A 23,973-nucleotide genomic window follows, 5' to 3' on the forward strand; every position below is an offset into this window, starting at 1 on the left:
TCTCTCTCTCTCTCTCTCTCTCTCTCTCTCTCTCTCTCTCTCTCTCTTTTGTTTTTCTATATAATAACCAAAGAGTAAATTGAGGTTATAGGTACTCTTTCAGAAAGGAGCCTTTCTAGAATCCCTTGGAGCTCTGAAACTTTGCAGAACTTCTGCTGTTGTTAATTCATGAGGTTGCCATGAAAAAAAATAATGTCTGGTTGTTGATGCAGCAGTGCAACTTTACTTAAGAGAATCTTTGTTGTTTGACAGAAACAGGGCATTTGTCGCTAATGGTTTTCATAATGGCTTAAAATGCCAGTTGCAAGGTGTTACAAAGCTAAACAGGCCATATGAAGTTCCCTTGAGGGAGGGCTATGATTGTGTTTACAGCTAAAATCTCTACAAGAAACAGGTATGTCTCGGAGAGGCTAAAACATTAACCTTATCATCTTCTGTTGAGAGCTATGGTAATTTGTAAAATTTATCTTTTTCAGAAATTTGTTTGCATCCAAAAAATGGGGGGAGGGCTATGTGCTGTTGAACCCCCATCAGTCATTAAATTCCTTATAATCAGGAGATGAAGAAATCTGAAATGCCTCCTCTTAGAATTAGCCAAAATAATGAAAGTCTAATAGATAAAGTTCAGTGCTGTAATCTTTGCTTTAAGGATGGCTCCACATAAAATGAGATCATCTTGGCTCATGGTAGACTTAGTAATTCAATTCCCAGCCTTGTATATTTCAGATATTCTGTGTGTATTCTCTATTTTTATAGTAAAAAGTTTTTATTTATTTTATGATGTATATTGCTTTTGCAGGTATTCCTGCCAGGCTGTTCTTTGGCTTTCCGTAAATTTAAAGGGACCATATAACAGTTTAACAGACTGTATATGGAAATAATTTTATGATTTGCAGCAACTTAAAGTTTATCTTAAAAAGTTCTATTTTAGGTTTGCAAAGCAAACGAATCATTAGATGATTTAAGACCCCATGGTAATGGTGATTTAAATGAAAATAACGTGAACCCTCTGTTCCAATATTTGTTCACTTTTCCTTCAAGCTAAGAGAGGGAGATATGGCCTATGTACTGGGGACAGCGCTTAAATTAATAAGACAAAATTACTCTTTTTAAAATCATTTTGCTTACATTTGTAAAAGTGACAACTTAAGAGGATACTCCTCTAACTGACAAAGGAACAGAGGAATGGCAAGTCAAACAGCTTTTAATGGGCTGTGCCATCCTGGGTTTGCATTTGCAACTTACAGGTTCAGATTTGTTTGGGTCCAGATGTTTGTATAACTTCTCAAGTCTATTTATAGAATTTGTTCCTCCTAGTGCCCGAGGTCATTTATTACACCTATTACCTTCTCTCTCTGCAGAGAGTCTGCCGGAATTCCTTAACAACTGTCCTCTGGTCTGTTTCTTCTCTCTTTAAATTGAAGATCAAGGATTTGCTGGCACAATGTGCTTTGAGCCCGTTTTGCTGCTGGCCTGATTCTTTTTCTGCGCAAAAATAGAGGTGCATGTAGTTCGCCAAGCTGTGTGTGTTGAGACACTTTTCAGAAATATAAAACTCTCAAAAATATTTTTTTTGTCTTACGTTCAGTGCTAGCTGGAACAGACTCTTAGTATTACATTGATTGATTTCTCTTCTAAGGATAGTTTTCCATTTTGTATAATTTATATGTTGCTCATGGGTTGAGACGAACATTCTTTTACTGTCATACTTTTGCTTTTCTTAAGAAAACATAGACTGGGAAATCTTCACTCTAACCCATCTTTGGCAATGAGGATCTGCAGCTTAATTATCAGAATCCCTGTTTGTTCAAATCTTTCTTTCCTAACACGATTTCAAAATCATTTATTCAGGTTGGTTAGAATAATTTCATTAAAATGTAATTTAAAACAAAATAAGACTGTATAGCAGACTCTATTAAATGTTGGAGGCATTTTAAAATTACATCTCTGTGACACCAAATTAACTGGTTGAAAAAAAGAAACACTCTTTAATGTTAAGTTACAATTGGAAATTATTTCACTAAATTTAATTGATGCTGTTTTGAGAAAGTTATGTCAAGGCATTTACAATAGTCAAGCCAATATGAATTTTTATAGACTCAGCCATGTTTTGAAACTTTTAAGTATTAAAATTTCAATTTGTTGGCCTTCAGCACAGTACCCTGAAAAGATCCTGTCTAAAAGGTCTATATATACTTTGTTTTTGAGGGAATTTAATAAAAAGCAACACTCCATTGTTGGAACCTAGTAAAGCAGCTATATGCTAGATAATTGGAGCTTCTTCAGCCAGGTATTCTGTGTAATTTGGGATTATTTGTATTGGATCTCCTTTCTTACAGAAAAAAAAATGTTCAGTTATCAGTGTAATCTGTGCTTTTGATAAGTGTTTCCCACAAATTTTCATTGATGTTTAAAAAGCTAATGACTAAAGATGAGAAACTTATAAAGATACACTGCAGCAATTTATTTATTTTTCATTTATTTTTAATGTTTGTTTGTTTTTGAGAGAGAGGAAGAGACAGAGCATGAGTGGGGGAGGGACTGAGAGAGAGAAGGAGACACAGAGTAAGAAGCAGGCTCCAGGCGCTGAGCTGTCAGTACAGAGCCTGACAGGGGGCTTGAACCCACAAACCATGAGATCATGACCTGAGCTGAAGTTGGATGCTCAGTCAATGAGCCACCCAGGTGCCCCTGCAGCAATTTATTTTATGTCCAAGTTCAGCTTCTTTTCTGTGAGGGATTCTTTTTTCAAAAAAATTTTTTAATGTTTATTCATTTCTGAGAGAGGAAGAGAGACAAAGCATGAGTGGAGAAGGGCAGAGAGAGAGAGGGAATCACAGAATCCGAAGCAGGCTCCAGGCTCTGCGCTGACAGCAGATGCAGGGCTCGAGCTCCATGAACCATAAGATCATAACCTGAGCTGAAGTCAGACACTTAACCGAGTGAGCCAGCCAGGTGCCCATGAGGGGTTCTTTTTGATGTTCTGGGCATTGATCCATATGCCTCACCCAGGGAATATACAATGGGTTTCTTCTAACTTAGAATTTCATGAATACAACAAAGCAATTTATTGAGGAAAAACTGAACTTGCAACTGTGGATTATATATACTACATACATAAAGATTGTAAGAATCATGTACATATATTAACTGTACTCTTTTCCAAACTTCTAGCTTTCTGGGATGGGTGGTTATAACAATGGGCATGTGAATAAAAACATAAAACTGAAAATAAAAGACTACTAGTTAATAGAGACTATTGATTGCCCACCAAAATTTGTTCTCTCCTTCTCTAATAATGGAATTGGAGCTAAGGTAAACTAAGGACCATATAACACTAGCTAAATTAAATGCTACATATCCTTTTTTCTCTAAGCTACACATGTTCATGTGTCTAAATTCTTATCCCAGGTATATGAGAGGTTAGGTGTGACACTTCTGGGCTTGGGTCTTAAGGCATTTCTAATAAGCTGAAAAACAGATGTGTCTGCAGCCCAGCTTCACCGAGGCGAAAGGGGAAAATGCCCTAGAGGATAGTGGAGTAACAGGGTGGGAGATACATGATTCATAGACCATGTGATTTAGAGACATGTGTCAACCTGAAATACTACAATCATAATCCTAGTTGTTATGCCAACAGAAGCCTCGATCTAACTAACCTTTGGCTATGACTACCAGCAGCTTAATTATTAGAATCCCCATGTATTCAAGTCTTTCTCTTTCCTGAGCAGATCGTGGGTTGGCTCACAAACTCTTCTCAGTAGGTGTTGTAATAGCTCCTCTACAGCTGCTTGAGCCAATCTTTTTGCTCTGGCTTTAGTTCTGATGTCCTGCTATGTCTCCCATTTATAGGCCCTTCATATAGCCTTGAAGCCTGTGGCTATTGCAGTGGTATCTCTCTTGCAAGCCAGAGTGGTCCTCATTTCTTTCTAAGCATCATTCTTTCTGCTTTGCTGAGTAGGCTCCTTTCCCAACACGGTTCCAATGATTTTAATAGACATCCCCACACTCATCTCTCCCTGAAAGGGAAGACTTGTTAGAAATCTTTTATTTGACACACACATTCTATTTTATAGTTAGCTTGGGACCTGGGGAAGACTGATGGTCCCACGTCCCTCCTCACCGTTAACTAATGCCCTAATGTGAAGCCTGAACAGAGTAGCTTCTCTGCGCTCCTCAGGATTTATGTAGATGAATAAACCCATAGAGGTGTTTTTTTGTTGTATTTATTTTTGTTTTTTATTACTTTAGTAATTAAACTCACTCAAGGGCATCAACAACTTTCTATGTAATGAATAATATTCCCAACCTACTAATATTATTTCTCTCTTGAAGAAATTATATGTTGTGTTCTTATATATTTTAAAATTAAACAAATAACTGACTCTCAATCACCTTGAATGATAAGCTTCTCTTCATAGTGTCTAGGAGGAATAAAGATGCAGCAAAAGGAAAATCAGACTTCAAAGTCAAGATCTAGATACTAGTCCCTGTCTTCCATTTACCTACTGTTTGAAGTCGATTAATATTTATTAGTCTCTGTTTCTTCACCTGTAAAATTGCTATTATTAATACCTGTTACCCAGAATGGGTGTACATCATGAAATAACAACCTAAATTCTGACCTGGATTTAGAATTAGATCTCTTCAGTCACACATCTTTTCCTTCCCTTCCCTTTCCTTCCTTTCTTGATTTTGATTTTTTAAAGTACTCTCTACATCCAACGTGGGGCTCAAACCCACAGCCCTGACACCAAAAGTCGGACATTCCACCAATTGAGCCAGCCAGGCGCCCCCACGCATCTATTTCTAGATCACTTGTTTTAAAGACTAAGTGATTTTTTTATGTGTAGGATAAAATCATGTTTATTAAATAGTCATTATGTTGCAGTTGAAACTTTGTCTAAATTAGAATAAATAACTTTTTAATTAAATTAACATTTCTTTTTTTTTTTTCAGTTTTTTAAAGTTTATTCAGTTTTGAGAGACAGAGAACAAGCAGGGGTGGGGCATAGATAGAGAGAGGGAGACAGAATCCAAGCAGGCTCCAGGCTCCGAGCTGTCAGCACAGAGCCCGACATGGGGCTTGGGCTCACGAACTGTGAGATCATGACCTGAGCCGAAGTCGGACGCTTAACCGACTGAGCCACTCAGGCGCCCCTATAATTAACATTTCTATTCTTATTAATCCCTGTTGAATTATGTAAAGTTTCCTGAAAAGGAGATAGTTTTTAATTTTAGGAATGTTTTACTTTCACATTTATTTGCCATTTTAATTTCTCTCTCTCTCTCTCTCTGTGTGTGTGTGTGTGTGTAGTGCATATTTTCACAGAAAACATTGATGACATTTGAGAACATTCTATCTGGATTTTTATTGAGTTTATTGTAGCATGTTCTGTTTTTACTTGATATATGATTTCTGATTCCTTATCCTACATCAAGAGCTTTATAGGTTACATTAGGTTCAGTAGAAATGAGGGGATGGTTCAAGGTACAGGATTTCCCATTTTGCAACATAGACTTTTTTTCAGAAGCCATATAGCTGAGCTACTGACCAAGATGAGTTGATTTAGCTCTCTTAATTTGAATCTACCCTGCTGTTCTCTTGGGAGGATATATTCTAAGAATATACTATACTAAGAGGTTTAGCAGGGAGAGAGCTGGCATTAAACACTTCTGTGAAGATCACGTTGGAATCAATGATCTAATCCTGGTAGAAGTGAGTTATTGACTTCTTAATGTATAAGGGAGGCATTGGCTCTTGAAGTTTGGTGCACTTTGCTTCTTCTCCAGGGAACAAGAATCTGCTAAAGCCTTAAGGAATGTAAGGAGTTACCTCTTATGGGAGGAGGAAGTTGGCTCTTTGAAAGTCACAGAGCAGGTCAGCATTTCTTCCTTCTGTGTTTTCACCTTAATATTTACGGTGTCATTGATAAAGGAAGCATTCATTTTACATATATTGGCCCTTATTTGAAGGCCCACAAGTATGGCAGTAATCCAGCAGATGAAAGAAGAGAAATCTGGTCATAAGGCGTCTATAAACTTAGATGGCCTGTGGGGAAACAAAGATTGTTTGTCTTCCTCAGCTTAATAATAATATGTCAAACCTATTAATTCTTTTTCCAGATGAAAAATAACTTTATTTTCTGATTTGATAGCAAATATTTGATTTGATAGAAAATTCAAACAACCCATTCAGATTTATTTTTTGTCAAACATGCACATACAGAGTGATATAATTATTTATAAAAATATATATGTATTTATATATAATATAAATTATGTTATGTTATAATATAAATATGTTATGTTTATGTTTATGTATATGCTCATACTATACATCAGTGGTTTGTAACTGGGGACTGTACTCCTCTCACCTAATGAACTGAGCATTGTTGACTCAGTGAGCCACTTTTAATTGTGGACTGTGTAAAATCTCTCATGACATATGACAGCAAAAAGTTGGAAAGCATTTTCTCTATCTTGCTTTGTTATTAGAATTTATACTCAATGATCTTCAGAATTCTCCATGTCAGCAAATAGATCACCCTTTTAAGGCTGTTCATTGTATGGCTATACTTTAATCTATTTACTATTCCACTGATAACATTGTGGTTGTTTCCATTTCCTTCTTGTTCCTATTATCAATGATGTTTTGAAGAACATTTTTGTTTAGACATGCGTTTGATTCTTTATTTCCTTGGGATATGCTATTACAGGAAGGGCATCAAGGACACAAAGATGACATTTAATGTTGATGTATATTGCTAGAGTGTTTTCCAGAAAGATCGTATCAACTGACACTCTCATCAACAATTTGTGAGTGTCTACAGAGTACTGAAAATCTTTAAGATCGTTGTTAATTGACTAGGTATAAAGTAGTAAATCATGGTTTGCTTTTGCATTTTGGATTAGTAATGAAGCTGTACAGTTGGTTAGGATCCCAGGCTCTGGAGTCTGACTATGTGAGTTCAAATCCTCGCTTTATCACTTAACAGAGTTTTGACCTTGTGCCAATTATTTAATCTTTCAATGTCTTGGGTTACTCATCTGCAAAATTGTGATAATAATAATAATACTAAACTTGTAGAATTGTTGTGAGGATTAAATGATTTAGTACACAATAAGCCATTTCAACATTTCCTGGTAAACTAACTCTCACATGTTAGCTACTGATACGTTTTCATGTCATCTATATTTTACTTTTCTATTCTTTAATTGTATATTCTTGTTATTTGCTATACTGTTATGATGTTCATTATTTATTTATTTATTTATTTATTTTTTGTTAGAGCTCTTTTAATATTACAGATATTAACTACGTGTCTGTCATACGTACTATAAGTATTTTGTTTGCCATTTCTTTGTACCATATAATGCTTTACCATTTAAGTAAGGAAATTTACTCATCTTTTAAGATTTCTGTCTGAAAAAGCCTTCCTCATCCTAAAGATTATTTAAAAAATTCACCTATGTTGTCTTTGAGGAATTTATTTATGATTTTACTTATTTTTACATTTAAGTTTTTAATTTATCTTGAGTTGAATTTGGTAACAGTAATGGAGAAGGTATCCAACAAAAGCTTAATTTTGTGAGGATGATAAAGTGATCAGTTTGAGCACTACAAGGACACACAAAGTAGTAGAACGACCAATCTTTCTTTGTCAGGCAAAATCTAAATTTATCTTTTGGGAAATCTTTTTCATTATTTGAGGGAGAATTTTAATTTTCTTCTATTTCTCACTCTCACTTTCTTTTAAGCTTCTCTTCTTTTTGGAAAACATCTGCTCTTGGGACTTCTATGAAAGCTTAACAGAGTTTCTTCCCAGGAGTCAGGATTCCCAGCATATCAGAATTTCATGTTGAGAAAATTGATTTAAATGTTGGCTTTTTATAAGATTAAAATATTTCCACATAACAATTCCTACTAGGAATACTATTTGGACTAACACTGCTAAAATGATTGCCAATGAAGATGAATGGATTTTACTACTAATTCAAGATCTCTTTGTAATTTGACTCCTGCTATGCATTAGCCAGAGTGATGATTACATGAATTCATAAGCATAGTTAGTAATGTCCACAAAATATAAAGGTATTCCATATCAGTGAATCGGAATGGCCTATTTATTATAACACAGATGTCATATATATATATGCATTGGACATCTCTTGTGTACCACTTGAGGTCCACTTAGCCTCATCTTTTATTCCAGTTATGGATGCACAGATCAGTTCTGCACAGACTTTGACCTGCTTTGTATATTTGTGACCAGAAGTGCCTTGCCTCGGCCCATATGAACCTTCTCTATGAACCTGCATCGTGGGATGCTTGAACACACATGAGCAACCTGGAAGTGTGGGGGTTTGTGATATATGAGGCGGACCTTGACCAATGTGGGATGTGTATTGACAGATAAATGCTTCACCCTTTCATCCGTCCACCAGGTGCTTTGGAGATACTGTACATTCCATAAGTCTTTTCAGAAGGTCCCAGAGATCTAGCCTCTGGTTGTACCCGCTAGTGGTTGACTCGTGTTGCAACTTTGTATTGACTGTCCCTCCTGTTCTATGCACTTTTGTCCCTTCTTGCCCTTCTTGTCCCTCACTCCTGCTCCTGTAATCTTTCATAAACCACTCATGCACCAGACTTCTTTCAGACTCTGCTTTAGGCATTCCTTAGGCTGAGAAATTACATTAAAAAGAATATTTAAAAAAATTCTTTCTGATCATTTGTATATGGCGGTTTCCATGAATTATTTTATTTTAGCTTAAGCTACAGAAAACTTAATTACTAGACAATATAACTTTGAAATTAAAAAAAATTGCTGGAAATGGTCACAGAGAGTTCATTTTTAGTTGTTTTCTTTTAAAAACAATATCTAGTCTTCTATTTCTTCATATGGTGGTATTAACTATATTTTAATTGGACAAATACACCCTTCAATTAATTCAGCAAAAGGCACTGAGAATAGACCTGTATGTTAATCATTTAATTTATTAGCGATAATACAAATTTATTACTTGTTTATGTAGACTCTCAAAATTTAAGTTTGATTTAAAGATTGATATTTAATCTAAAAAATTATTGCTCTTGGGCACCTGGGTGGCTCAGTTGGTTAAGTGTCTGACATCAGTTCAGGTCATGATCTCCGGGTTTGTGAGCTCGAGCCCCACATCAAACTCTGTGCTGAAGACTTGGAGCCTGGAGTCTGCTTTGGATTCTGTGTCTCCCTCTCTCTCTAACCTCCCCCTCTCACACTCTGTCTCTCTCTCTCTCAAAAATAAATAAACATTAAAAAAATTCTTTATACAAAATTATTGCTCTTGTAGAAGTGAAAACACAAAGAATCAAATCCTATTATTCATTCCTGTACTCAGAATAAACCATGGCTTTAGTATAATAATTATAGTAAGTTTTTAAAATTTTAAATATAGGAAACACATTGCATTTAAGTCCTCAAACGAATAATTGGTACGACAGTGAGTTGAAAGTTGTGAAGAACTGTATTAATTTAAAATTTTACTAGCTCTGTAAGGTTGTAAATATGTTTCTAAATTAGAACTCCCACATTCTTTATGGATTAAGAATATCTCCCCTAATCTTTGGCCACTAGATGTCATGGCAGCTCCATATAAGAAGCTAAGGGTGGGGGAGGGGTTGGCGGGTGAATTACCCATTTTAAGACCAGCTGCTTTGTTGCTCTGTTGTCATTCTGTAGCTTGTAAAACCAGTCATTTTACAAAATGCAGGATCATCTTCAGCCAATATAAAAATCCAGCTAGTTTTGGATCTTTTATGAGTGTGTTGATAAAGAAAGTGGTTGAAATTCAACCATTTAGCGCAAATTCTGCTTTTGGATAATGTCATTATTCTGTTCTCACTCTCACTCCATTAAAAAAAGAAACAAAACAACATTGTGAGCATTGAAAATGGAAAGCAAAAAGGAAGTTTCTAAAAACCAGCTGGTTACAGCAAGACATGGGGAAGGTTGGCTATGACATGGGCAAAAACTGGGCATAGCTCTTGGGGAATAAATGCATGAGTGCAGAAGCAAATAGAGCGCGCGGTGTTAGTTGAAAACATGGATTTTGGAGTCCCCAAAGTCTGGGTTTTGAAATGGATCTTCTCTTAATATTTGTGTGATGTTTTATCTCTTCATCTATAAAAGAGGGGTTGATAACCTCAAAAGGTTGTTTTACGTTTCAAATGGGACTGTGACTATAAAGGTCTTAGCACAGTGTTCTACACATTGTAAACATTTAACAAATGGACACTTTCATTATGAAGATGGAATTTCATACCTAATATTTTAAAATGAAAAGCCCAATACTTCAAATGCAAAGAGAGGATAAACTTCAGTCAGTTTTCTAGGCAAGGGATAGCTCTTAAATGGAGTGCAATATAAACAACTCCTCTTAAAGTAAAGCTATCAAGGATGTGAAATAGAATCTACTTGTGACTATGGCCATGGAAAGGAGTTTCTCGCTGGGGTGATCCTCACTAATATCTGCAGTGGCACGTTCCCCCTTTTTATTATTTATTTATTTATTTATTTATTTATTTATTTATTTATTAAATGTTTATTTTTTTGAGAGAGAGAACGTGTGCTTCACGCACAAACGGTGGAGGGGCAGAGAGAGACAGACAGAGGATCTCAAGCTGGCTCTGCACTGACAGCAGAGAGCCCAGGGCTTGAATTTATGAATCATGAGATCAAGATCTGTGCCAAAGTTGGATGCTTAAGCGGGTAGAGCATTTGACTGCAAAGTTGGATGCTTAAGCAATTGAGCCACTCTGGTGCCCCAAGTTACCCCTTTTAAATGATGTTTTCTCATAGTGATGTTTTCCCGTCTCTTTACATTCCACCTGGGGGTTGGCAGTCCGAGTCAGATGGTCTTCTTTGTGCTGGTTCCACCTGTTTCCATTCATCCTGATAGTGGAGCATTTAATGTGGAAAGGGCAGCAGGGCATAATCCCAAGACCAAGCGTTACATTCCAGAGGATCTGAACCAGAGATGATCCCATGACACCTTTTTAATATGCATAGAATAATGTGTTATTGGAAGTGCCAGGGTAACAGACATCTGTCTTTAAATGTGGCTCTTCCAAAATGCTGATGTATATGATACCTAGAAAATACCTTGTGCATATTTGGATAATGATCAGACATAATAATAATAATAATAATAATAATAATAATAATAATAGTAATAATAATAAAGACAAGCATTTCAGCACATAATATTAACATGGAAGTATTTCAGAGAGATGGAAGGAAAAAAATAAGAAGGCTGGTATGGTGTGACTCTGGAAGGAAAGGCAAGATCAAGAAAAAGTGGAGAGAGAGGCTTCACTATCCATTTGTATGGCTTTGCTGGCTTCAGTAGGATTTAATGGTTTGTTCTTCCACTTGCTACAGCTTTCAACAAACTTTGGTGTAAAATCTGAACAAAGGGACTGAAGATGAGATTAAAAAAAATAAAAAGGAAAGTCTAGTGAATAAAAGGATTTACTTCAATAACTCCCCAAATCCTACCACAAGTGAAATGATCATTTCAAATACTATAAGGCAGAAAATGAATCAGCCATAGTACTAACGATTACAGTATGAGACAGTGATTCATATGAAAAGCAGCATAATTACTGTGAATATCAGATTGGATTTCAAGATGAGGAAAGAAGATTTTAGTACTTTCTTGGCTAAGGATAAACATAACTGATTTATGAATAATATCAGGGTCCAGCTTATCTGGCAAATATATTGTATTTCATGTAGAAATGAGCTTAAAGGCATTTTTTGCATTTCTATGGGAAACCCAATATTCACATGCCAAGGAAGTGAGGAGGGATCGTGGCAGGAGCCATTGATAGATGGCAGTTCAGCGGCAGGCATGCCCGAGCGCAGCCCATCTGTGGCAGCGGCAAGATCAATTGGACACCCCGGCTTGAAAAAATGATAGGCAATGGTTTGTTTACTCATTTATCTAGTTATTTAAAATAAAATTTGGATTTATTAGGAAGACTGAGCGCCTCCCTCCCCAGGCTATTCTGAGAACCTTGCTTCAGTCCCGCTTCACAGGGACTGCGAACAGTACATCCTATCTGGTTCAGAGCATGCTGCAAGTGCTCTTTTAAAATCACTGTTGCACTAAGAGCTTCCCGCCAATTTGGAGTTTAAAGGGTTGGAAGAAATCACGTCTAGAAATATTTTATAAATAAGATTGACAGGTCCTGTTAGGTTCTTTGAGTCATTTGTACTCGAGTAACTCTCTTGGTTAAGTAGAACTTACTTACTGATCTGTTTATTTGAAGCAGGATGGGCTCTTGTTCAGATCAGAGACCTAGTCAGACTTCCTGGGTTTGAGTCCATTCTCTGCCAAATATAAGCTGTTATTTAACCTGTCTATACCTCCGTTTTCTTATGTGTAAAATGGGTAGCACCTACCTAATAGGTTTGCTCTGATGATTAAATTAACAGCTGCAAAGTGCCTGGCAGAGTGCTATGTATTTGTTAAATAATGATTATATATTTGATCTTTTCAATAATCCCGTGATGAATGCAAGACAGATAGGAGAAGAGAAGTTTTTGCAGTTGAAAAGGATCTTAGAGTTCTTATAGTTAAAATCCCTCATTTTAAGATTTAGAAAAGGGCCTAAAGTTTTATTATTTAATAAAATAATATAACTAGTATCTAAATACGGGTTTCTTCATTTTCCGGCTGATTTTTTCCCACTTCATTACTTTCTCCTACAAAGAAATGTGAGGAAGAAGAGTTCTTAAATAATTTTTTTAGTTTAAGAAAACACTGTGGTAAATGGGAGTAGTGATATTAGGAATTGGAGTTATATAAATGATACAAAGGTATTGATTTTTTATTTTTTTATAAATTTTTAAGAAATTGTTTATTTTTGAGAGAGAGAGGGAGAGAGATCATGCGCACAAGTGGGAGAGGGGCAGAGAGAGAGAGGAAGACACAGAGCCCAACGTAAGGACCAAACCCACGAACAGCAAGATCATGACCTGAGCTGAAGTCCGAGGCTTAACTGACTGAGATCCCCAGGCCCCCCAGGTATATTGATTTTTTAAAGTATCTGCTACAATCAGGTCTAACTGTATATAATAGCAAACCCTGTACTTCTTAAATAAGTTAGAAGCTTGTTTGTTCTCCATATAAAAATGAAACACAGAAAAGAGTTTCAGGGCTTTGATGGTGACTGTATGGTCATTAGAGACCTGGGTTCTTTCTGCCATCCTATTCCACCATCCTGTGGATAGCTTTTGGTCTCAACGTCGCCTCTTGGTTCAAGATGGCTGCTGGAACTCCTGCCCTCGTGGCAGCTTCCCAGAATGCAGGGAGGAGGATGGGCGAAAGGACAAAAGGATATCTTCTAAATGAGTTAGTGTTCTTTCAGCAGTCTTCTAGGAAGTTCCACATCATCTTCCACTTATATCTCATCATCCAGAACTTGGTCACATGTCATGCCTGGCTACACGGGAGACTGCAAAGGTGCTTTCAACCAATTACTAATTAAAGTGTGTCTTTTATTTTCTTTTTTCTTTTCCTTTCTTTGTTTTCTTTTCATTTTTTTTTTGAAGTCTATTTATTTATTTTGAGAGAGAGAAAGTGTGCATGCACACTTGGGGAGGGGCAGAGAGAGAGAGGGACAGAGAGAGAATCCCAAGCAGACTCCACACTGTCAGTGCAGAGCCTGACAGGGGGCTCTGACTCACAAAGCAAGAAATCATGACCTGAGCTGAAATCAAGGGTCAGAGGCTTAACTGACTGAGCCACCCAGGTGCCCCTGTGTTTTCTTATTGAGGGAAGAAGGGTAATGCATATGGGGTAATAACTAAGCATCTCTGCTATAAGTTAGGGTTAGTTTTTCCTACCCCCTTTCCTCCTCACATTTTCTTTTCCCTTGCCTTGAATCCAAAAGGCACTAAGACAAACCACATATCCATGTAGGAGAAAATAAAATTTCTCTCTCTAAAAGGATATTGTATCTGTGTATTAGGATCTTATTGTTGCAAGGGACATATCAGTTTACTCTGGACTAAGAGGAAAAGGGTAATCTATTACAATGCTGTTTCACAGAACTCCAAGGTAAGAATGAAGGAATTCTGAAGAAAACCAGTAACTGAAAACATGTTGGAAATACAGTCTTTTCTTTCAATTTCCTGCCATTGCTTCTTGCTGTGTATGATTCTCCTTGTTCTTTGAAAATCTGTTTCCTCTGTGACCACAGTCAATTGGCCAGTAAAGGACACACCTAGGATTTGCACCCAGATCTTCTAATTCATACTTTATTATAATAATTATTTTAAAGTTCTGTTTCTCCTAAAACATGAAGTAGCAGACTTTGTTCTTTCTGATTCACTGCCAGCTCCAGATTACACTGACTTTTGATGTATTTGAATACAATAACTACCTGTGTGGACCAGAACCTTGAAATCTGACTTTTAGAAATGCTTTACAGGGTCTCCTACACTACTTGGCATTGCATACCAAGCAACCTTCCATTTCTTCTCAAGCTATATATTTTCATCGATTGATAACAAATGTGTCAACCACCATATCACACTGATGACTCTCAAATTACACATTTCCAGTTTAGATCCCCCCGTTGAACTCCAAATCCTTACTTTTAAAAATGACTATTGGTCACTTTAATTTAGATATTTCTTAGTATCCATAGTACCTTCAAACTCAACATATCATAACCTTGTTTTGATTCTCTATCTTATGCTGCATCCACCCAGGCATCCAGTAATCTTCCTGCCTCTTCACTTCTACTGCCAATTAATTGCCAAGTCCTACAGAATCCATCTAAAGGTCCTATTTCTTATAGTTGTTGCCATAAGTTTTACTCTTATAACTTGTTTTTGTACAATTGCAGTTGCCTCTTAGAACTTATTCCTGTTCTACAGGCTCATTTATTCTCTGCATTGTCTTAAGAACAATCTTTTAATGGGGCGCCTGGGTGGCGCAGTCGGTTAAGCGTCCGACTTCAGCCAGGTCACGATCTCGCGGTCCGTGAGTTCGAGCCCCGCGTCGGGCTCTGGGCTGATGGCTCAGAGCCTGGAGCCTGCTTCTGATTCTGTGTCTCCCTCTCTCTCTGCCCCTCCTCTGTTCATGCTCTGTCTCTCTCTGTCCCAAAAATAAATAAACGTTGAAAAAAAAAAAAAGAACAATCTTTTAAATATATAAATATGATTATGTCACTTCCTTACTTAGAATTCATCAGCATTTCCCTTTTACCTGCAGAACAATAGCCAAATTCTTTCTTGGCCATAGAGGACTGTTTATTATCTGATTTCTTCATATCTAGCCAATGTCATCTCTATTGATTTTTCCATATGCTTTGACCTCATAGAACTATTTGCAATTCCCTAAATGTAACTGCAAAGTTCACACTTCTGTGATGTTGCATATGTTCTTATTTTCCTTCACTCTAAATGCTCTCATTCTGCTCAGTCCTCTTAGTGAACTTCTACTCACCTTATGAGATTCAGTTCAAGCATCAGTTCTTCTCTGAAGGCCTCCCTGATAGACATGTTTCCTCTCCCTCTGTACTTTCTCTACTTTTCCTTCAGAAGTTAGTGTCTTTCCCTTGCTGGATCACATATCATGCATATCTGAGAAGCCAGAGAAGCAGACTAAAGCAAATGGTATAGTTGTCTCCTGATTCCTGATCTGCCATATGTAGTACAAGGATTTAATTAGGCATATAGATGCTCAATGAGAACTACATTTCCCAGCCTTTGTTTTAGTACGTGTGGCCATGTGACTGAATTCTTTGCCAGTACTTTGTGCACAGAATTGTGTGTGCAACTTCCGAACTGTGCTCTTTAATTTTTTTTTTTAACATTTATTTATTATTGAGAGACAGAGAGAGGCAGAGCATGAGCATGGGGCGGGGGTTGGCAGAAAGAGGGGGAGATGCAGAATCCAAAGCAGGCTCCAGGCTCTGAGCTGTCATTACAGAGCCTGACGCAGGGCTCAAACTCACAAACTGCAAGATCATGACCTGAACTGAGCTGAAGTTGGATGCTAAACCTACTGAGTCACCCAGGTGACCCAAGAGCTATGCTCTTTGAAGTTAAAGCTCTTCCCTTACTCTTTTTTTTTCTTCCTTAGTGACTGGAATATGGGTATGGTGAGTCACTTTTGACGATGCAGATATGAGCAACACCCCAGGATGGCAGAGCAACAAGGCAGAAGAGGCCTATGTCCCCGACACTGTGGGGCTACTATATCTATTCAAGGCTGCTTACAGTTAGACCACTGTGTGATCAAGATAAACCTTATTGCTTAAGCCCATATATAGGATATTTGTATTCTAATATAAATATTCGGATACAGTGGGTCCTGTAGCCTAGCTAACTTACTCACTCCACCATAAGACTATAACAGGAGTTAAGCACTTAGAGTTACTAATCTTTGTATACTTAACACCTAGCACAGGGCCTAAAATACAATACACCATCAAAAAAAAATATTGACGAGAAGAGAAGAAAGTTGTAAACTTATAACTTAAGTGAGCAAAAAAAAAAATGTTCTTTGTTTTCCTATAATTAACATGAGTTTACTCAAGTCCCCAAGTTTTTTGTTAATGAGGGCAACTCATTGCCAATTTAAGGCAAATAGCACTTTCAGTTAAACTTCAAGTCTCTTTTGGGTAACAACTTAGTTAATTATGACTGTGTAATTCTGGCCCTTGGGAGGTGATGATGGTGGTTATCTTGTGTTTCCTTTTGGCATTTGGAGCTGGCCAGCTGGCCTGCTGGACTTTCTATATTTTGGCTTCCATTGAGGTGTCACTCATTTCTCCTGGTCTAGGATGCTGGCCTCTGTCTCTGATACTAAATTCACACCTCATGATGGCCTCCAGTTCTTATTCCCACTGCAAGGCCTTTTTTGGACTTTTGAATCTCAGTCTTGTCTGCACTCTGCTAAGGTTGCTAGGGAACTCTTGGCTGCTGCATCTACACCTTTCTGGAGTGCTGAGAATATTATGAGGAAGCGCTCAAGCCTATTCATCGAGGCACCCCCCTTAACCATTTCTATTTCAAATGTAGTGTTGGATGGAGGACTTCTCTATCCAGCTTCTGGGTTATACTCTTGATAGCCAGGCAAAGATCCTTTTGTTCTGGGATCTCTTCACGCTTATCTCAGATTTCTATTAGTATATTCAGAGATGCCTCCTTCCCTCCTGTCATTCTTCCCAACTAGAGAGATGGAGCATAGATCTTTTCTCAAGTAGCTCTCAATTTTTAAACTCCACTAAGTCACCTTTAATTCTTCCTTTTCTACCCACTGGTTGACACAACCTCCTTTTGAGTAGAGGTAACTTCTCTTTCTTCATGATTAAGTTTTACTTACTCTAAGGCTATGGCACAAACTCCATATTAGTCCTCCAAGCTGTGCCCTTTGTATGAAAAACCAAGCTTTTTGTAATTCAAGATACCTTTTCACTCTTAAAACTCCTCCCTTGGTTTTCAAGGCAATTGACTCTGAAACTAATTGCAAAAATTTAAGGGCTCAGAACCTCAGTTGATTTCTTTATTCTGATCTCCTCTTTTTCTTATGATAAGGAATGTCAGTGCCAAAAAAAGTATTGCCAAGGAAAACTTTTGTTATTATCTGAGAATGCCTCCATCCCTATTAAATGGTTGTGACAGATTGATTCATCTAAAGAGTTCTGTTTTGTATAGAAAATAGCCTGATATTCTACTTTTCTACTTGTATATTATATATATAGACTTTATACCCACAGTAGCTTGAACAGGGTGGAGAAGGAAAAGAAGACCAGAGATGATATTGTGTGTTTACTGAACTATTTAATTTTTCTTCTGGACACAGAGGAAGACTATATTTCCCAGTAGCCCTTGGAGTCTGAGTGGACTGTGTCATTGAACTCTTTGAATGGACAATGAGTTGAAGTGATGTATGTCACTTCCAAGCCTGACCATAAAAGTCTCCATGTGATCTTGTTTGCTCTTTCCCCCTGAACCACACAGCAGGAAGGGAAAGACTTTGAGACAGTGGAACACACAATGGAAAGAACCCGAAACCTGAAACCTGATTACCTGGAGATCTCCTGGCCAGGAACTTCAGCTCTGGATTTTATATGAATTAGAATTTTGAATTAAGCCGCTGTGATATTGGGGTTGTTTGTTACAAGTTAATATTGAACAGCACATTTGGAAGAATTAGTAACAGGAATCCAAGGATTAAGATCTACACTTAGAGGAAAGCAATTGAGAAGATCAAGGAAGGGAGATTGGAGCCAAGTAACCTGGTCTTCTACTGAGTCCCACGGAACAGATGGAGAAGTTGGATGGAGGATGGAGAAGTTCCTGGAGGCGTTAATAGCTGTTGGAATTTTAAGAAACAAGGTGGCTAATATTTAGCTAAAATGTTTTTAGGATACATATGAAATAATACATATGAAATATGATACATATGAAATAATCTATAATGACATTTAATTTTTGAACATAATAAAACAAACATTTGTGAACTTACCACCCACCCTAAGAATGAGAACATTATCATTATTGTTGAAGCTGACACTGTATGGATAAGTTTTAAAAACATGATGAAGAAAGGCAAATTTCAGAAGATTATAATAACTGATAACTTTTTTATAAAGCCAGAAAGAACCCCCCAAATAATAAGATATTTAATGGTGTATCCATGTTAAGTTTTTAAGTTCCTATATAGTGTTCTTTTGCTCTAGACCTTCAGTAAAATTTTGACTTCTGTTGGTACCCTAGGATTAGTACCAGGGTAGTCTCAAAAGAGCAACATAATAGAGAACAGTTACAACATACATTAAAGTCAGAGAATAATGACAGAGCAGTAACTGGGAGCCAGAGGTGTTTAGAATTTACCTAATCTACCCCCTCATCCTGGGGTACAAATACAAAAAAAACAAAACAAAACAAAACAAAACAGAGAACTGAACTCTGGATTTCCTACAATAAGTGGAAGAAAGATTCAAACAAAGGGCAGGATGACTTAATAGATTAGAAGACTCACAGGCATCCAGGGAGCTGGCCTCTGGATTACATGTGAATGAACTTTAGTTATTTTTGGTTTCATGTTGTTGCCACAATTAAAACACAGTTTTGTTGTGTTTTGTGTTTTTTTTTTTTTTTTCGCTTTTGATCTGTATTCTCGAGAACCCCACCTAGATTTGTAAGGGTAAAAGAACAGTGTTAGTAAAAGCAGCTTTTGAAAAACCCGTATTTGGCAAAGTTGATAATTATTTAAATAATTAGCATAATATTCATTGTGTGTCTACTAGATTGCAGTGATTGTGAAAATATTTTACCTCTTTCTTCTCTTCATTGCTGCCTTAGATTTAAGGTTTTGACAAACAACTATAGTCTTTTTTTTCTTTGCTTTTTTTCCCTTTTTTTTTAAAGTTTATTCATTTATTTTGAGAGAGACAGAGACAGTGCCATTCCGGGAGGGACAGAGAGAGTGGGAGATAAGAATCCCAAGCAGGCTCTGTACTGCCAACTCAGAGCCTGATGTGGGGCTCGAACCCACAAAGCTGTGAGATCATAACCTCAGCCGAAACCAAGAGTCAAATGCTTAACTGACTGGGCCACCAAGGAGCCCCTATAGTCTTTCTTTTTAGATTGACAATGTGCTGATGAGGTGCTGGGGTAATGTGAACTACCACAGTGAGGTCTTTGTCAGGATCTTTAGAACAGAGGGAAAGCATTCTTCCCATTACAGAGTGGCTTCACACAGGATAGCAGGGGTGCTGAAAGACTTTCCAGAAAATTGGTGGCCTTGGTGTTGCTCAAGGTTGCTTGGCTCACCCTGTCCTTACCTGCAAGGGGTGATTTTATAATCCAAGAGAAGGCTCGGGCTAGCATGAAATAGTATAGGTGGTCTTTATCATATGGGTACCTAAAGCGATGCCAAATATATGAAACTGCAGTTAATAGAACAGAATGATTGGTTATCTTCTGACTGTGTTATCTTGGGCACATCACTTCACTTTTTGGAGTTTGTTTTTCCTTCTGTTAAGTTGAAGGTATTAGTACTTATCATAGAGCATTTTGTCAAGAATAAAATAAAATACAGGTATATAATAATAAACTATCAACTCTAATGTACTCTACAAATATAAGGGACTCAAGATTAGGAAGCTGTGGGAACATTACACTGACTGAAACATGAACTGGATTGTGTGAACTTTGGAATTATTCCAAGTTCTAATTTTTTGTTCATTCACTAAACTAGTATTTGTTGAGCGTCTACTATTTGAAGTATTGCTTTAGGTACTTGAGATACATCTATTAAAAAAAAAAGTAGCTACAGATCCATTTCTATGAGTCTTCTCAATATAATTCTGGAAAAGGTTATGGAGTTCTAAAACTTTGACATAAACCTATTCTTTATAGGAATTTATAGAGAGAAACTATATAGTTTGAACCACTAGAATTATTCTTTTGGAAAAATAACTGCCTAAATTGGTTGATTTCACATTGATGTTGCCTTTCCAAAGTGTTCTAGTATGAAAAATGTCCAAATCTCTTAGCAAGGAAGTTAAATAAAAGGTAACTAGGATCAGGTGCCTCACTGAGATATACATTTCATGTATATGTCTTCCTAAGGATGAATGATGAGATTACTCTCATGCACAGGCTTGAGATAGGCCAAAAAAATTCATATTGGGACTTGACTATACCTAGTTCCACTTTAGGATGATATTTTAGTCGAAACAATCTCTTTGTCTTTCTGCTTAATTTACTTGACAGATTTCCTGATTGAAAACTTTGAATTATGTGTGCAGCTTGACTGGATAACACTTTAGTGACTGAGTCTCCACTTTGATTTTTCCTCTGAATTACCCCCAAATCTTTTCTTAGCAGATGTTTTTGTCTTTGAGTTTAACCCAGACTTTCATGGAATCCTCTTCTCTACAGTTATGAAGAATCATGGTCCCCTGCTTTTGGCCAAATTTTCTGGAAGAGGATATCTGGAATTATGCCTCTGTAAGGCACAGATGGTGACATGCTACACTCTGTCCTAAGTCTTTTTTTTTTTTTTATATATAATGGCCTTTAATTTTAATATTTTTAAGGCAATTAATTTTTAAAGATAATATTTTGTATATTGACGAAAATATGTATAATGCATAAAATGGGGGAGAGAAAATGACAATAATTAATAATTCTAGATTGCAAAGATGATCACTGATGTAATTTCCTCTAAAATTATGTACATGCATACGTATATATGCGTAATACACTTTTTTATAATCTGTAATTTATTTCATAATGCATCATGACCAAATATGTTGAGAAAATACTTTGTTATATGATTTCTTTATGATTTATTTTTTTTTGTATTTAATGTTTGGTTGTATTTTTTAAAATTTATTTATTGTTTAATTTACATCCAAGTTAGTTAGTGTATGGTGCAACAATGATTTCAGGACTAGATTCCTTAATGCCCCTTACTATTTAGACCATCCCTCCTCCCACAACCCCTCCAGCAACCCTCTGTTTGTCCTCCATACTTAAGAGTCTCTTTTGTCCCCCTCCCTGTTTTTATATTATTTTTGCTTCCCTTTCCTTGTGTTCACTTGTGTTCATCTGTTGAATAAGAAGTTGCTGCGGCCAAGATCAAAGAGGTTTTTGCCTGCTTTCTCCTAGAGGATTTTGATGGCTTCCTGTCTTACAATTAAGTCTTTCATCCATTTTGGCTTTTATTTTTATGTTTGGTGTAAGAAAGTGGTCCAGGTTCATTTTTCTCCATGTTGCTGTCCAGTTTTCCCAGCACCATTTGCTGAAGAGACTGTCTTTATTCCATTGGATATTCTTTCCTGCTTTATCAAAGATTAGTTGGCCGTACATTTGTGGGTCCATTTGTGGGTTCTCTATTCTGTTCCATTGATCTGAGTGTCCATTTTTTTTGCCAGTACCATACCATACCATACTATTTTGATGATTACAGCTTTGTAATACAGCTTGAAGTCTGGGATTATGATGCCTCTAGCTTGGTTTTCTTTTTCAAGATTGCTTTGGCTGTTTAGGGTCTTTTCTGGTTCCATACAAATTTTAGGATTGTTTGTTCTAGCTCTGGGAAGAATGCTGGTGTTAGTTTGATAGGTATTGCATTGAATATATAGATTGCTTTGGGTAGTATTGACATTTTAACAGTGTTTTTTCTTCCAATCCATTAGCATGGAATATTTTTCCATTTTTTTGTTTCTTCTTCAATTTCTTTCATAAACTTTCTATAGTTTTCAGTGTATAGATTTTTACCTCTTTAGTTATGTTTATTCCTAAGTATTTAATGGTTTCTGGTGCAAATGTAAATGGGATCGATTCCTTGATTTCTCTTTCTGTTGCTTCATTATTGGTGTATAGGAATGCAACCGATTTCCGTGCATTGATTTTATTTTTTTTAATTTTTTTATTTTTTTTAACCTTTATTTATTTTTTTGGGACAGAGAGAGACAGAGCATGAACGGGGGAGGGGCAGAGAGAGAGGGAGACACAGAATCAGAAACAGGCTCCAGGCTCTGAGCCATCAGCCCAGAGCCCGACGCAGGGCTCGAACTCACGGACCACGAGATCGTGACCTGGCTGAAGTCGGACGCTTAACCGACTGCGTCACCCAGGCGCCCCCGTGCATTGATTTTATATCCTACGACTGTGCTGTTTTCATGGATCCATTCTAGCAATTTTTGGTGGAATCTTTTGGGTTTTCCACACAGTGTATCATGTCATCTGCAAAGAGTGAAAGTTTGACCTCTTCCTGGCCGATTTGGATGCCTTTTATTTCTTTGTGTTGTCTGATTGCAGAGGCTAAGACTTCCAATGCTATGTTGAATAACAGTGGCGAGAGTGGACATCCCTGTCTTGTTCCTGACCATAGGGGGAAGGCTCTCAGTTTTTCCCCATTGAGGATGATATTAGCATTGGGTATTTCATATAGAGCTTTTATGATCTCGAGGTATGCTCCTTCTATCCCTACTTTCTTGAGGGTTTTTATCAAGAAAGGATGCTGTATTTTGTCAAATGCTTTCTCTGAATCTGTTGAGAGGATCATATGGTTCTTGTGCTTTCTTTTATTGATGTGATGAGTCATGTTAATTGTTTTGTGGATATTGAACCAGCCCTGCATCCCAGGTATAAATCCTGCTTGGTCGTGGTGAATAATTTTTTTTTTTTTAATTTTTTTTTTCAACATTTATTTATTTTTGGGACAGAGAGAGACAGAGCATGAACGGGGGAGGGGCAGAGAGAGAGGGAGACACAGAATCGGAAACAGGCTCCAGGCTCTGAGCCATCAGCCCAGAGCCCGATGCGGGGCTCGAACTCACGGACCGTGAGATCGTGACCTGGCTGAAGTCGGACGCTCAACCAACTGCGCCACCCAGGCGCCCCGTGAATAATTTTTTTAATGTATTTTTGGATCCGGTTGGCTAATATCTTGTTGAGGATTTTTGCATCCATGTTCATCAGGGAAATTGGTCTATAGTTCTCCTTTTTAGTGGGGTCTCTGTCTGGTTTTGGAATCAAGGTAATACTGGTTTTATAGAAAGAGTTTGGAAGTTTTCCTTCCATTTCTATTTTTTGGAACAGCTTCAAGAAAACAGGTGTTAACTCTTCCTTAAATGTTTGGTAGAATTCCCCTGGAAAGCCATCTGGCCCTGGACTCTTGTTTTTTTGGGAGATTTTTAATTAGTAATTAGATTTCCTTACTGGTTAGGGGTCTGTTCAAATTTTCTATTTCTTCTTATTTCAGTTTGGTAGCTTATGTTTCTAGGAACTTGTCCATTTCTTCCAGATAGCCCATTTTATTGATGTATAATTGCTCATAATGTTCTCTTACTATTATTTTTATTTCTACAGTGTTGGTTGTGATCTTTCCTCTTTCATTCTTGATTTTATTTATTTGGGTCCTTTCCTTTTTCTTTTTGATCAAAGT

Source organism: Herpailurus yagouaroundi, unplaced genomic scaffold (assembly GCF_014898765.1).
Source record: "Herpailurus yagouaroundi ecotype Mexico unplaced genomic scaffold, PumYag 28, whole genome shotgun sequence".
Lineage (NCBI taxonomy): Eukaryota > Metazoa > Chordata > Mammalia > Carnivora > Felidae > Herpailurus > Herpailurus yagouaroundi.